The 16,155-nt window shown below is 38.8% G+C and overlaps 1 pseudogene; it reads right to left on the bottom strand.

The window, feature by feature from the left end:
* Window positions 1-1,235: 1,235 nt before the first annotated feature.
* Window positions 1,236-16,155, bottom strand: part of LOC139734517 (tryptophan 5-hydroxylase 1-like) — a 152,616-nt pseudogene continuing 137,696 nt past the window's right edge.

The raw sequence follows: 16,155 nt of genomic DNA, 5'->3' as shown, positions 1-16,155 counted from the left end.
GGATTTCTCTTTTTTTGGCAATATACCGTACATGTGGAGGAATTTTCAGCAGCAGAAATGCTACGTATGCTACGTTTGTTTTACCACATGGATATGTATTTGGCATGCTTACCATATGTATCATGAATAATGAAACGTCACATTAATAGGCGCATGTATTTTGTCATTCCTCATTTTGTATTTCATAAATAATCCCTTAGAATTAAATCAGACTATATTGGGAACGCAAACATCACTTTATTTCATGTAAAGAGGACAATTTATCTGGGCAGAAACATATGCATTTCTATCTGAATTTATCATAGCACTACTAGTAATCTGAACTTCATCCAACTAAATTTTGAAGTCATGTTTGGAATTTTAGATTTGCCCAAATACTCTGCATGCACGGTTGCACTATATATCGTAGCACCCTTAATATACTTATATAAGTCACACCACCACTGCTTTGATAATCCCTCCCGAGAACTCAGAAAAACAAGAAGTATTTTAGTGTTTGGATGAAGCAAATACCTGTTCAAGATAATGGATTTCTCTTCTTTTTTTTTTTGCAATATACCGTACATGTGGAGGAATTTTGAGCAGCAGAAATGCTACGTATGATACGTTTGTTTTTCCACATGGATATGTATTTGGCATGCTTATCATATGTATCATGAATAATGAAACTTGTCACGTTAGTAGGAGCATGTATTTTGTCATTCCTCATTTTGTATTTGATAAATAATCCCTCTGAAAAATTCGAGAATTCTGTCATCGGATGCACTCTAACTTATTGTAATACATACCCACAATCATCTTATCAAAATGTCAAATATTACCTAATGCTTAAGTATGTCGCAATGACTCCATACCAAGTTTTACAGTACGTTCCTTTATCGAAGACAATTTTCAAGTCAAATTTCGCCTCTTTGTCGGAATGCACGAAACCACCGACTGAGGTACATCATGGAATTTTTCCTGCTTTATGATCAATTTCATCACTGTATACGAAATGACTGTAGTGACTTTTTCCATCTTGAGCTATTAAATTGATAATAGAGCTTCCTCTGACGTCTTCCTATTCTCTACCATCTTAAATTAGTGTAAAGATGGCAAACCTGTATAAAATCTCAGATTAATCTGACTCTAAAGGTAGTTCTTATGGTTACATTGTATTTTCTGGTATCAATATCAAGAACATGAATAAATTGTTGTCATCGTGCATAATACATTTACCAGAACCGCTTTTCAATCTACTTGTCAAATCTGCTTTGTAGCTTGGTTAGAGCATGGGTGAGGACCATGAGTTCGTCTCTAACGGAATTGATGACATTGCACACGTCGCGGGGAGAGTTCAGGACCTGGACACTCGATGTGTAAGGGTCATAGCGTACTTCGAATGGACGCTTAATGGTGGCTGCAAATTCCCTGTTGAAAATGAGGTTAAGCAAGGAAGTGAAGTTTACATATATATATATATATATATATATATATATCAATAATAAAGTCACAACAGAGGAATGCAGGGAATGTATTGATAGCCAGTCTTGATTTACTGAATAATCCGAATTTTCGAGGATCCTTCCTCTTCTTCAGGGATGACAGTGCGAATTTTCACAAATTTTCATATATATATATATATATATATATATATATATATATGCATATAGGTGAGAGGAAGGAAGAGACGATAGACGTAGCTTGAATCCTCACAGTTTGATTTTTATTCTCAACCTTTCGGGCCCTGCCCTTTATCAAGACTGTGGATCAAAGAAATCGAACAAAATAATGATGATGGATACAGAAAAGTTACAGATACAGCTTGAGAATAAAAATCAAACTGTGAGGATTCAAGCTACGTCTATTGTCTCATCCTTCCTCTCACCTACACACTACTAAGATTCGACGGCCTAGGGGTTTAACAACTGAAAACACACCTTTCACACACACACACACACACTACATATATATATATATATATATATATATATATATATATATATATATATATATATATATAATTATCAATAAAGATGAGAACACTTGGTGGGGTACCACTTAAAATATACACATGTATATATATTTAAGATGTATTTTTTAAATTATCCAATGTTCTCTTAATTAATGATTATTACATAGACCCTTCTCATCACGGCGTGTACGGTCACTTTGAAGATGTAATAGATGTAGTAGTGAAAAACATATGAAATAGATGTATAAACTTGTTGTTGCAACTGATCGACAAATTGCTCTATATCGACGTAAATACTTACGTCAAGGTAGGACAATTTGTCAATCACTTACAATAAAACCATCTCGACGGAAGAATTTCATGAATATGAAATTAGTGATTCTTCCATTATTCATGAAACCACAAGAATTGTCCTTGCAGAAACTTTTACTGAGATGAGTGAGGAATCGTCTGACTTCATGTATCGCTGCGGAAAAGTCAATGCTGTTTACATGGTGAGTTCTGTTTTGACTAATGGAAAGAGCATTAATACATAACTGACCCCACCTCCTCAACATGAACAAAGAAAGACATGTACCAACTTATTGCTTAATAATCGCTGACAAAAAAGAGTCACCCTCAAGAAAACTTTATCAGGAAGGTACCATTTACTAAGCGTTTGTGACCTTTGTAAGAGTGGAGACGATTCCCCATTCAGTCCCCTCCCTCCAACTACAGAACTGTACTGGACTTAATTTGCATGGTAGTTCTTTATCTAAACACTCAATGTTAGTCTACAGTATCAAGTAAATGGTTAGTACACGAGTATACATATATGAAAGCAACGAACATAACGTCAGGAAAGCAGTTGACGACCCAGCAAGAAAAGGGAAAACAGGTCATATTGTAAACTGGTAATCTCACCTCATATGCTGCTTTGCTTCCTCGAAGCTTTTCGATATGAAGTAGACATCTTGATACGTGGTAATCAAGCACTTTTGTTTGGATGTAACGTCAGGATGAAATGGCAGCACCCTGGCGTTGGGGGAGAGGGCATGCTATGGAAGATAACACCAAGGATGATCAAACTAGCCACGGTTTGATTTAAGTTATGAAATGTGAACTAGCGAAAGCATAAAACATCTTACATACCGACTAGTTTTGGAAATGAGAGTTAAAAACAAAACAGAACAACAAACAAATAAATCAAAGTCTACATCAGCACAGAGCTAAAGGAATATGCTGCACAAACTTCATAATGTAAAGGGTATGAAAAAAGAAACATTGATATAACAACCTTCAAGAATGGTATTTCTATTTCTATTATGATTTGTTTAAAACGTGGCTCCAAAGAAATTAGTAACTGCCTGTGAACAAGTAATCACTGGCCCGATGGCTTGAAGTCCCCTCCGAGGTACCACTATAGGCAATGAAGATAAAGTGCCCTGCCCAGGGGCACAACCACTACATCTAGGGACTCCGAGTCACGGACTTCAGCCTAACAGTTCGTTGACTTATCCACCAAGTTAACAATGGCTCCTCTATCTACTGAGCCACGACACTTCCGTAACTCACACCATATTGTAATAGACCACCGATAAAAGTTTCTGAAACTATTTCTAATCTGATTATTAAATCATAACTCTTATGAGCATACACGGGGGTAGCTCAATACGATGATTTTAATGCTGAAGCTTAAACTGATCAAGAACAAATTCAAGCTGTATCGTAAGCTTCTAATTGGAATCTCAGTGGAATTTCTTCCCTGAATAAAACACCTAAACCAGCGGAATTAAACAAGTCTCTCTCTTTTTCGTCCTACAGAATGTGCCTAGGTAAGTTTGAAAAGTCGTCTTGGCATCTTAAGTGACAGCAAAACCATGACGTTGTATCCCACAAAACCTCAGACCTTTGCACATTATTGTACTAACAAATGTTGGCACGTTGTGTTCGGCTTTTGTTTAAGTTCATATTATTACGTTGCAAACAGTGTGAAGGGTTGCAGGGAAACCTCTTCAGTCAATTACTTACAAGAATATTAAAGTGAATTATGAATCGTTTTGCTCACGATGAGTGTTTACGTAGTGACAGTTAACCATAAAATGACCCTATGGTGTCTCAAAATGAAACTTTGATACACATGTTTTTTCATCGAAGACCCTCGACACTGATCATCCCTTACTGCAGAATACCTATGCTTTCTTTAAACAAACATGACAATCATTGTGACGGTCACAATCATCTAATTTTTGTCTACAATCTTTCCCAGCATAATGTAGGACTTGATTTCTCCCTATTAAATCCCACAAATACCCTATATGATGACCCCAACCTCACAATGCGCATTAATCCAAGCTTGTGTGTATGTGTATGTGTATATTACTTGTACAGTGGCCCCGTTGTAGGGGAAAGACGCTCTTGCGGTCAACTCACCTTCAGTTCACCAATCGAAGACAAGAGACCTGCCCCGTAAGCTCTGGTTTGTCCGTTCTGCATACACAAACCGAACTCCACTGTGAAGAAGTAGCACTGGGGGAAAATACACAGAGATGTGAGTAACAACTACATTTTGATTTGGGTGAAATTTTGTGAATAATATTACAACTATTACAGATGCAAATAGATTTTGCTCCAGGTTTGCTCCGCGCTGAAGAAAATTCGGAAGTACGTACATAAATGCATAAGAAAAAAAAATGCTTCAGTTGATATTGCATTTTGTTCATGTTTGGTTTAGGTGTTAGTATGTTATCTGCATTTTTATATGCCCTATCAGGATTTCAAACGCTCTTTCTTTTCCAATTAAAAAATCCGGCTTAGAAAGTGTTTCTCAGTGTCATTCAAGAGAACGAATGATTTTTGCGAGTGTTTTAACCTATTTATGGATCGTTTTGCAATTCTGATGTTTGTTGGTATTTTCTTTGCTTATGATATTGGATTATTTTTCTTGTACCTATCAAAAGTACCATGCCAATAAATGTGCCTTCTAATGTGGACGCTTTGATTGCTAAGTTATCATATCTGGTAGTCAATCCATATGACAAATCTCACAAATGTGGTATCATTGATGTGCGGGGAGGAAAAAAAAAAACTTTAGATAAGACGAAAAAAAAAAGAAGAAGGAAGAAAGTAAAAGTTGTAGTGAGGCAGTGAGAAAAAAAAAAGAAGAACCACCCGTGTACTTTTTATAGTGTTTGTAATATATATAAGACTTTGAAGCAAAAAGTCAGACAGAAAAACACCCTGATCCTTTGTTATGCCTTGAGGTATCGCCGGAGGGTCTGGTGCTTACCGTTGCGAGTTTGTGTATTTCTTCGTCACTTGCTCCAAGAGAGGCAAGTCCAATTTCCTGTTGAAAAGAAAGTACAGTTTAGGGTATTTTGCAAGTACAAGAACAATTCTGTTTAGATATTCTTTGACAGGAATATCTACATTTTGATAACTTTTCGCTATTCTGCGGTCATGTCGTATTTAACTGATTTTTCTTAATCCAATAACATTTCAAACAAGAACAAAGCGACCTGTAGATGAACCCAGGTAGGGTTTTACAAATTTTAACTCGCTTTTTGTTCAGGAATTAGCACATCACATCTTCATTTCTTTCTTGTTCTTACAATAATCTTACCTGAGAGAACTGAGCGAAGCTCTTATCAGCCAGCAGTGGTATATGTCCAAGAAGCTCATGGCAGCAGTCGCTGTGAGTGTGAGGGAACAGAAGGCATCAATGTACATACTATCAAATAGCCGAAATGATCTTATTCACGGTTAGACATTCTCCGTGGCCTCTGTCACCACAATGAACATGCAAGACCTCACGGTGGGTAGAAGGGACTATACAGATTGTGATGATTTGTTGTTGAAATGTAAGTGTTTTATCGAACGTAGTTGAGTACTGACATAGCATCACGGTTTTACCATTAGTTCTGTGGATCTTAGCGTTATATGAAATGTTCGCAATGAAATAAATCATTCGAATATTGGCAGATATCACGAATATACCTATGACATTCATAATTCATCTCGCTAAGTTACTGAAAGGTGAGTGGACCTTCGAGACAAAATCGACTGAACAACAGAAAATTATCATAGAAAACCATGGAACATCATTCCATTCCTCAGCAGAGTTTTTTCATGAATAGACCTCTCTAACGCCATAACTATAGCTAAGCGTATGAAATTCGTTCAGTAAATTTATCGACAGTGTGCGGTGCCAGATTAATTCAGAAGCTTCTTACGGTTCTGGTGTGTACAGGGGGTCGGAAGAATGACGGATGTACTGGGTGCAGTGAAAAAGTCGAAACGCAAGACCAGCCAAAAAATCTCTGGAACTCAAATAGCCTGCAACTGGCCTTAGCTGGAATCCCGTTCGTTCTGAGGGAAGTGAGACAAATATACTGTATCTCATCATTACAACGTATGTTATTAGAATTTTATTTGGTTGGGTAACTTGACACAAGTTCCATGCAGGGGTATATTATAAAGATCTGAAGAAGCGGCAAATAAATCAGTATATTGATAGCATTACATTGCTCATGTGTGTATGTCACTGTTCTTGCGTTGAGTGGAAGATGTTGGTCGGCAACCGTGTCTTGGATGCAGATCACATCATCACATCGCACTCTTTTGTACTCTTGATACATGTTGATTACTCTCGTTTTGGGGGATATTTGAAGAAATTAACAAATTAGCAGGGGAAAAACATCTCATACATGCAAACGATGAGTAAAACATGAAAAATGAGTGATATACAGCCCTTTTGCAGTCAGCTGTAATATAAAGTACATAGCAAGAGTACTTTACACTGGCAAAGTACATCACTGCTGTTTCCGCATTGACTGAAAGATGTTGCCAGGCACCTCCACCTGGACACAGATCACATAAAACGACTCACAACACACTTCGTTGAATTTTTGACACCTGCTGATTACTTTTTTTTTTGTGTTCTGTTTTGGGACACGTATGATAACAACAAAGTTTTAGAAAATAAATACAACACATATAGTTGATGGAAATGAAAGCTTTCAAAACGTACTTGAAGCAAAAATTGCTATAAACAATAGTGCGTGAGCAATATGAATGGTGCCAACTTTCTAACTTCAAGCCTGGTTGAATGAGAAAGACCAACATAATTAAATTTACATATCTTAAAATAAACAAGATGAGTGAGTGATCAGCATTATAGGCAATTTTAACTGAATGCAAGACACTTGAAGGGTACAAATGTTAGGGTCCTTAGGTTTGTACTTCGACTTGTACTTCAACAATGACATATTGAGAGTACAGTACTTAGCAAGGTATTAAAGTACATGGTACATTGCATTGTCAGACCTCTGAGCCGTAATCAAATTTGACCGGCATCTTTAGGTGATGCACATGTGATGTTAAGTTGTCATACCTCAAAGTTTTTGAGAGTACCAAAATACACCGCTTATTAAGTAAATTAAGTTCCTTTACTTTTTGATATTTGACCTCGTCGGACAGACTAATATCCGAAACTGACAGGCACGTTTAGGTGATTTACCTGTTGTGTCAATTTGGTGTTCAAAGCTCGAAGATGTAAAAAAAAAAATATGCCAAAGTGTTGGCGACTGTGATAACAGATTAGAAAAGCCTTTCTTTCGCTTTCGCTACGCGAGCGAGACAAAAATGCACATTGAGACAAAAGTAGAAATATGTTTACTATTAGACCAATAAATTCAAACAATTCATAAAAAGTGAGGGATAGAGAATGGAGGAAATGAAGGACATCAGCAGAGCAGTGACTGCCCGTGTTCTTGACTAGTTTTGAATCCATCAACTTTCCAGATGCAGAACTGTGCAGAACACATCGTCATAACGCTCAGGACGGTCGCAATACTTTATCTATCTACACTATCCTATACCCTTGGTTGCTAACGCACGGATGTGCACGCACCTAAGCACATTGGGCCATGACGGGGTATTGTCCAGCTTAGCCAAAGTTGCTTATTTTATACATTTATTATTTATTTCTGTAATACTGGATCGACATCTTGCGTAAAAGCACATGTTTAAAGACGAAAATTGATTTTTTTTTATGATGGCTTCAAAAGTGTCACGAACATTTGGAAAGCCCTGGGGGAAAGTCAGCCAATGATTACAAAATATCTGCACTGACGGGTGGGGGGGGGGGTACTTCATCAATTCTTCATCAGTTTTTGTCAGTGCTTTTTTTTTGTCAATGACAAATTTGCTCTCTGAAAAGTAGATGCAAAGATTCAGTAGCTTGAAACTTTTATCAGTTACCAACAAGTTTAATGGAACGCTGCCACATGGTAGTTAACGTGGTGTAAAGATATCCAAAAAAGGAGAAAAAATTGGAATATGTCCTTGACTCATGTTTTCAAGAGATGCCGAAAGTCCAGAAAAGGTAATCTAAGCTTATAGTACATTTATATAGAAGAATTATCAATGCGTTTCACTGGTTTGCAATACCTCACGTGTCGTCAAGTATCCTGTAACAAAGAATTTACAATGCACATTTTAGTATTACTCGGAATACCCGAAATAAACAGAGAATACAAGGGTACTGTAGCACGATTTGAGTTGGGTCTTTGCGTTCACTGTGCAAATTGCATTCTTCGCTCAAGCAGTCATTGCCACAATATTCCCAAATCTTCCACAACCTTGTTATCAACAATTCACCGTTCCATAAAGTTTAAATAATTTCACTGTTCAAGATAGTACAAAAATGGATCCGGTTTTGAAGATAATTGATATTTTCCTTGAAAACATTCTTCCATTTCTGTTTTCCAGTTCTGTTTTCAGGTCACTTTTCAAGCCCGAATATTACTGTGCAACCGTGAAGGTCTTGTTTAATTTAAAGTGAGGCAGTCCTCACGAATTTGTAAAAAAAAAAAAAATTATTGTTGGTACCTCTAATGAACTTCTTTCACCGAAAACAAACTTTCAAATCACCAAATAAGCTCGTAAATTTTGGTTGAAAAAGTGTGAACCTGCATGGTGAATATGCTAATGAGCAAGTCTTGGCGGAGAGTCAGACGTCACTGAGGCATAACAAAATCGCTTTTTTCCCAGCCGTGTTCTGCCCATTATGGGTACGCTCTTTAGTTACCCGGATGCATGAAGAAGGCGATGGCTACTAGTATTTGACATTGTTTTTATGTACTGTGTGTGTGTGTGTGTGTGTATGTAATTGTGCATTGTACACTATTCAGCTATCACTCATATCAATGACAGCGTTATCTGATATATAGTTTTTGAATTATTAAGAATCAAAAGTGGGAAATGTTTTTTGAAACACCTAGAATATTCGTACAGTACACGTGTGGACGGTACTAGTACGGTAGATACCCAGGTTTGCCCTTCGCGCGTTTCCAGTCTATCACAGCGCAGCTGCAGCCCGCGCATGCAGTTAGCTGTTTATGTTCTAGTAGCTATGTACGTAGAAACGGTTGTACACATTTATTTACACTATAATATAAAGGGGAGACCGCATTCGGCGTCGTCTGGTCGGGCTATCTTTCATCATGTGTCAAGAAGTATTTTGCTCGAATCGTAGAGAAAATTGCCCAGGGAAATCTTTTTTCCATCCCAGACCCAAAAAAGGATCGTGAAGGGTGCGCTGTATGGCTGAGAAATCTCGCTAAACAAAGCCGAACATAAAAACTTACAAGCGTTCTCGATATCGTGCTGTAAATTTTGAGAAGCATTGTTTTGACGTGGACGTGCAGGCTGTGGCTCTCGGTTATAAACCAAGAAAACTCCTGAAGCCAGATGTAATCCCGACCATATTTGCTCATATGAGTTATAAAACAGAAACACCTCGAGCATCGGCTTCGAAGAGAACCTAGGAAAGGAAGCTTACAGAGAGGTAACGAAAGTGGCTAGCTATGGTTTATTTAGGGTGGGGCTTCAGCAGGGGTTGGACTGCAGTGCCACTGCCAGTGCCGACAGGACCTGCACGGCAAAGTGGAGCGAAATCATATCGCGCGGCCCTCTGTTTTTACCCTGCCCGGTAGAAGTCATATTCGTTTGATATCTGAGTACTTGCAGAAATATCGAGATAAAAACAATATTTTCTTTGAAGATTTCGAGTCGGTTATGCCCAGGTAATCTTCGGTTTGAATGCCTATTACAAGTCATTTCTCCCCCGATTTTCCTACTGCTATCGTTACGCCCTACTCAAAAATCTGGGCTACTACTGACAGACAAAAGGGAGTTATCAACACCTGGACAGAACATAAACCTGTGTAAAGAAATCTGGCCTAGCAACAACACATTGCTGAAATCACACAGTGTCTGGCTGCCAGTGAAGAGCAGCACTGTGCTGGGGGAAGCTACAGGTGTTTGCATAGAACAATGCTAATTATTCCCCAGTCGATTTCATACATAGGGGCGATAACAACAACATATACTGGCTTCATAGAAACAACCTCAATGGCTATGCATTATAAGTACGAACAAAAATCGTTGCAGCAGTTGCAGTTGCAGCAGTGATACTGCAGGGTCTGCTGGAAACGGCTTGAACCGACGATGTGAAGTCGGGTAACGGCAGCTTTTAGTCACCGGTCAAACTATAAGTGAATAGTTTTATTACGATATCCCCTTTTGCCAAATATCACAGTTATTATTTGAAGCTGTATTCTGCTAAGGAAAAGTGGTTTTGGTAAACTGACATGTTATATGTGAACAGCTTTTTAAAGTCTCTAGCGCAAGCTAGTTGAAAACAGATTGAATTATATTCTGTCTGTGATAATGTGTAATGCAGAGAAGTTATTTCCCCCACACCTGTTTAATAAGACCGTTACATGCGTAAGAGGATAATAGATTATACATGGTGGTTACTGGCGTAATGGTTACTTTCAAGCAAAGTGCTGAAGTGCTTTTATGTTGATATTTGATATACGGAAGGGAGCATTATCAAGCAAAATAAATGCTCAACCGGAGTCAGAATGGTTGTGTATATAGATTATAGGCATGTGAAAATGTTTAACTCTTTTCTGTAGGCACCGAAGTGATAGCTGCATTGTTAAATCCTTGTGGATATATGTCTACTGATATGGAATTGTATAGTATAGAGAGTAGGTAGTTTTTATGCTGTGGTGATTTCGTTACTGTAAGATGGCGTTAACTCGGGTCAACTGCGGGTGTACGTAGGCAACCCTTGCACGCCGTGTAAAGAAAACCCCAACTCGTGAGAATGTAATCTCGGGCCACTTCGGGACAAGGAAGGAATGTGGGGCCGGGAATTGTAAAAACGTCTCGCCGGGATATGTAAAAATCTCGAATATTGCATCAACAGGATTTGTAAAAGGTCTCGCCGGGAAATGTAAAAACGTTCAATTTTGCCGGGAATTGTAAAACGCTACTGGGAAATGTAAAAACCATGTAGTATTAAGTATTGTACTTCAACGGTATTACGGACCGATGGTATATAGATAATCTCGATGTCTAACAAAATTGCTAATGAACATTTACCATTATAATTTTCTTGTAAAAAAAGCAGATTTTAACCAAACTTGGCAGATATCTTTATGGTGATATGATCGTAATTTGTTTAGATAAGTCTCCCCCCCCCTTCCCCTCCCTCCACCGGCGAAGGGGGAGGGGGAGGGAGGAGTTGAGCCTCAGGGTCTCTAAAGTCTGGAATTTTTCATCTTCTTAGTCGAACCAAAAAAGATAGAGGGAAGTTAGTGCTATGAAGACATTAATGACTGAAATTTTCATTGTTGATTATTGCGGATCCAGCGGTCCCTAATCGGGAGGGGGAGGGGTGAGGGGGAGGAAGGGAATTTTCTAAGTTTTCAGCATCCTCTTGAAAAATCTGAGAAGGATTTTCACCAAACTTGACTAATAGCATGTTTATGGTTATATGATCTTAATTTGTTAAAACATCCCCCTCCCTCCCCGCCCCCCCGAGGTTTAAGCCTCTGAGTATCCACAGTCTGGAATTTTTTATCTTAGATAGAGCTAAGTTAGTGCTATATAAAGGCACTAATAACTGAAATTTCACGATTGATTGTGGCGGATCCAGGGGTGCCCTTATTATTATTTTTTTTGGGGGGGTTAGGGGTGAGGGGAATATTTCACATTTTCAGCATCTTTTAAAAAAGATCTTTGACGGATTTTCACAAAACTTGGCAAATAGCATTTTATGGTGACATAATTTGTTAATTTGTTAAAATAAGCCCTAACCCCCTCCCCCTATCGCAGAAGGGGGGGGGGAAATGGGGGAGTTGAAGCCTGAAAGTCCCTAAAGTCTGGAATTTTTTATCTTCGTAGTCGAATAAAAAAAATAATAGAGCTAAGTTAGTGTTTTATGAAGGCACTAATGCTGAAATTTCATGTTTGATTATGGCGGATCTGGGGGTGCCCTGATTTGGGGGGAAAGGGGTGAGGGGGAAAGGGGTGAGGGGAGGAGAGGAATTGATTTTCCACATTTCCAGCATCTTCTTGAAAAATCTTTGACTGATTTTTACCAAACTTGGCAAATAGCATCTTTATGGTGCTATGATCTTTATTTGTTTAAATAAGTCCCCCTCCCCCCTCCCACCAAAAAAGGAGGGGGAGGTGGAGGAGTTGAAGTCTCAGAGTCCCTAAAGTCTGGAATTTTTCATCTTCTCAGTCGAACCAAAAAGATTGCTCTATGTTAGTGCTATAAGCACAATAATGACTAAAATTTCATGTTTGATTATGGCGGATCAAGGGGTGCCCTGATTGGGGGTGGGGGACGAGGAGGATGAGGGTAATTTTTCACATTTTCAGTATCTTCTTGAAAAATCTATGACGGATTTTCACCAAACACGGCAAATAGCATCTTTATAGTGATATGATCTTAATTTGTAATTTGTTAAAATGAGACTCCCCCCCCCCACACACACACACCGCCGAAGGTGGTGGGGGGGGGGGGGCATGGGGAAGTTGAAGCCTGCCACCGAGTCCTTTAAGTCTGGAATTTTTATCTTCTGAGTCAAATATAAAGCGATAGAGCTAGGTTAGTGCTATATGAAGACATTAATGACTGAAATTTCGTCATTGATTTTAGCGGATCCAGGGGTGCCCTGAAAGAAGGTGGTGGGTGAGGAGGGGAATATTTTCAGCATCTTCTTGAAAAATCTATTACGGATTTTCACCAAACTTGGCAAATAACATATTTATGGTGACATGATCTTAATTTGTTTAAATATAATTATGCCCCCCCCCCCCAACGCCGAAGGAGGGGGGGATCCTTTCTGGAATGTTTCATGTTCTTAGTCGAACCAAAACAGATAGAGCTAAGTAGTGCTTCAACACCCCCCCATTCCCCTTTTGGTGGTGTGTTCATATTTTTTTTTCAAGAAGATGTTGAAAATATAGAAAATTCCCTTCCTCCCCCCACATTCCCCCGCCCCCCAATCAGTTGGGCACCCCTGGATCCGCCATAATCAAAAATGAAATTTCAATCATGAATGTCTCCGTTGCTTCATATTACTAACTTAGCTCTGTCTTTTTTGGTTCGACTAAGAAGATGAAAAATTCCAGACTTTATGGACCCTGAGGCTTCAACTCCCCCATCCCCCTCCCCATCAGTGGTTGGGGAGGGGGAGGGGGAAGACTCGTTTCAACAATTAATTGAGATTATATCACCATAAAGATGATATTTGCCAAGTTTGGTGAAAATCGGTCATAAATTTTTTCAAGAAGATGCTGAAAATGTAGGCAATTCCCCTCCTTCCCCTCATCCCACTCCCACTATTCAGGGCACCCCTGGATCCGTCATAATCAAACATGAAATTTCAGTCATGAATATCTCCATAGCTCTAACTTAAGCTCTTTCTTTTTCGGTTCGACTAGGAAGATTTTCAGACCTTTGAGACTTTTAGGTCTAAACTCCCCCACACCCCCTTTAATCGGTGTTGGGGGAGGGCTATTTTTACAAATTAAATCATATCGCCATAAAGATACTATTTGCCAAGTTTGGTGAAAATCCGTCGTAGATTTTTCGAGAAGATACTGAAAAAGTGGAAAATTCCCCTCCTCTCCCTCAAACCCCCTCCAAATTGGGGCACCCCTGGATCCGCCATAATCAAACATGAAATTTCAGTCATTAATGCCTTGATAGCACAAACCTAACTAGCTCTATCTTTTCTGTTTCGATTAAAAGATATTTTTTTTTAAAAATCAGACTTTAGGGACGCTGAGGCTCCAACTCCCCCAGCCTCCCCCCTTCGGCGGTGTGGAGGGGAGCTCATTCAAGCAAATTAAGATTATTACACCATAAAGATGCTATCTGCCAAGTTTGGTGAAAATGCGTCATAGATTTTTCAAGAAGATGCTGAAAATATAGAAAATTCCCTTCCTCCCCTCACTCCCTCCCCCTCTCGGTTAGGGCCGCCTGGATTCGCCATAATCAAACATGAAATTTCAGTCATTTATGTCTTCATAGCACTAACTTACCTCTATCTTTTTAGGTTCGACTAAGAAGATGAAAAATTCCAGACTTTGGGTATCTGAGGCTTCAACTCCCTCCCCGTCCCCCCTTCGGCGGGGGGGGGGGGGGGGGGACTTATTTAAACAAATTAAGATCATATCACCATAAAGATGTCATCTGCCAAGTTTGATGAAAATCTGTTTTGGAGTTTACAGGAAAATTTTAACGGTAAATGTTCATTAGTAGTCCAGTCAATCTAGCGATTTTTAGGGGGTAACCCACTACTAATTGGAACAGTAGGAATTTCACTGCAGTGCGTTGAGGCCTCCTGAACACCATACTAAAAGTCCCAAAAAATCCAGCTGGGCAAAATAGTAAAATTTGCAGAATATGCAAATTAGCACCTGAAATGAGAGGAAATTGACAGATCTCAGCTTCCCGTTACCCAATTTTAAAGATTTAAATGTATAAACTTATATTTTGTAGGTCAATGAACACGATAGATGCCTTTTCGAATTGGTCGTACAAAAATAATTTACATAAAATGCAAATTAGCGGTAACTGTAAGAGTACATTCATAACAACAGTACTCACGTTGGTATAATGCACGTTTTGCATATGGGGACGCGGGGTTGAGGGGGTAACTTTGGGCGCCTCCCAAGGGGCCGCTTTAAATGTGCACCACTTTTTACTATATAAGTATTGTAAAGCAATGTCTCCTGTATTGATCACATTGCATTTCTTGAAAACAAAAATACCCTTGCTATAAGGCACGATCGAATTTTGACAGCATGTACGTTTGGAACATACATATTCGCGTTACTCTGTATATAATATTATATGTTTTCTATATTGCCAAGAGGATAAAGGGCATTTTGGGGGCACACGCCACAGGGTCACCCTTCAATTAGCACCCTCTTTATTGTGTAGATCTTGTAAAGCAAACCTTCTTCTATCATTTTCATGACTTTTCATTTATATCAGAGTGTATTTGCTGTATTGCTGGACCTACTTTTAAAACCATTCACGCTAAAACATCTGCATTTGCTTTGCTAATATCCGTATTTTGTCATAAAGGGCGTGAGCGTAGGTGTAAATTTAGACACCTCCCCAGGGATTACCTTTGCATGTCCACCTTTTTGACAAAGTAGTTAGTGTAGAGCAATGTTTCCTCATTAATTAGTTGCATTTTTTTTTAAACAAAAGTGCCTTTGCTATACGACACGATGGAATTTCGAAAACATGTACGTTTGGAACATATGTATATTCGCGTTATATAACATGATATGTTTTTTATATTGCCGTGAAGGTGGAGTATTTTTGGCACATCCCACAGGGTTGCCGTTTGATGCGCACCCTCTTCAGTGTATAGATCTTGTAAAGTTAAGTTTCTTTTATCATTTTCATAACTTGTCATCGATGACAATTGTATTTGCTGTATTGCCGGGACTACTTTTACAACCATTCACGCTAGAACAACGGTATTTGCGTTGCTAATATCTGTGTTTTGTAATAAGGGGGCGTGAGCGTAGGTGTAACTTTGGACCATTCCCAGGGGATTGTCCTTTAATGTTCACCATTTTGACAATATGGATATTGTTAAGGGATGGCCAGTTGTCACAATATTGGGGTGTTCTTAAAATTTTCTGTAGATTTTGATTTTTTGTGCTATTTCCCCTATTTTGGGGATGCTGAACACGAATCCACTTGTTGCCATTTTTCTAACCGACGTCTTCACCCGTTGCCATGGCAACGCATTATTTTCCTTAAAAGAACATGTATTCTTCATTAAACATCATAAAAACATGATGTAAACACCAAAATATGTCATTAT

This window comes from Diadema antillarum, unplaced genomic scaffold (assembly GCF_040938485.1).
Source record: "Diadema antillarum isolate AM-2024a unplaced genomic scaffold, OU_Dant_1.0 seq00000531_RagTag, whole genome shotgun sequence".
NCBI classification, from domain to species: Eukaryota; Metazoa; Echinodermata; class Echinoidea; order Diadematoida; family Diadematidae; genus Diadema; species Diadema antillarum.
This window is presented reverse-complemented; position numbering and strand designations above follow the sequence as displayed.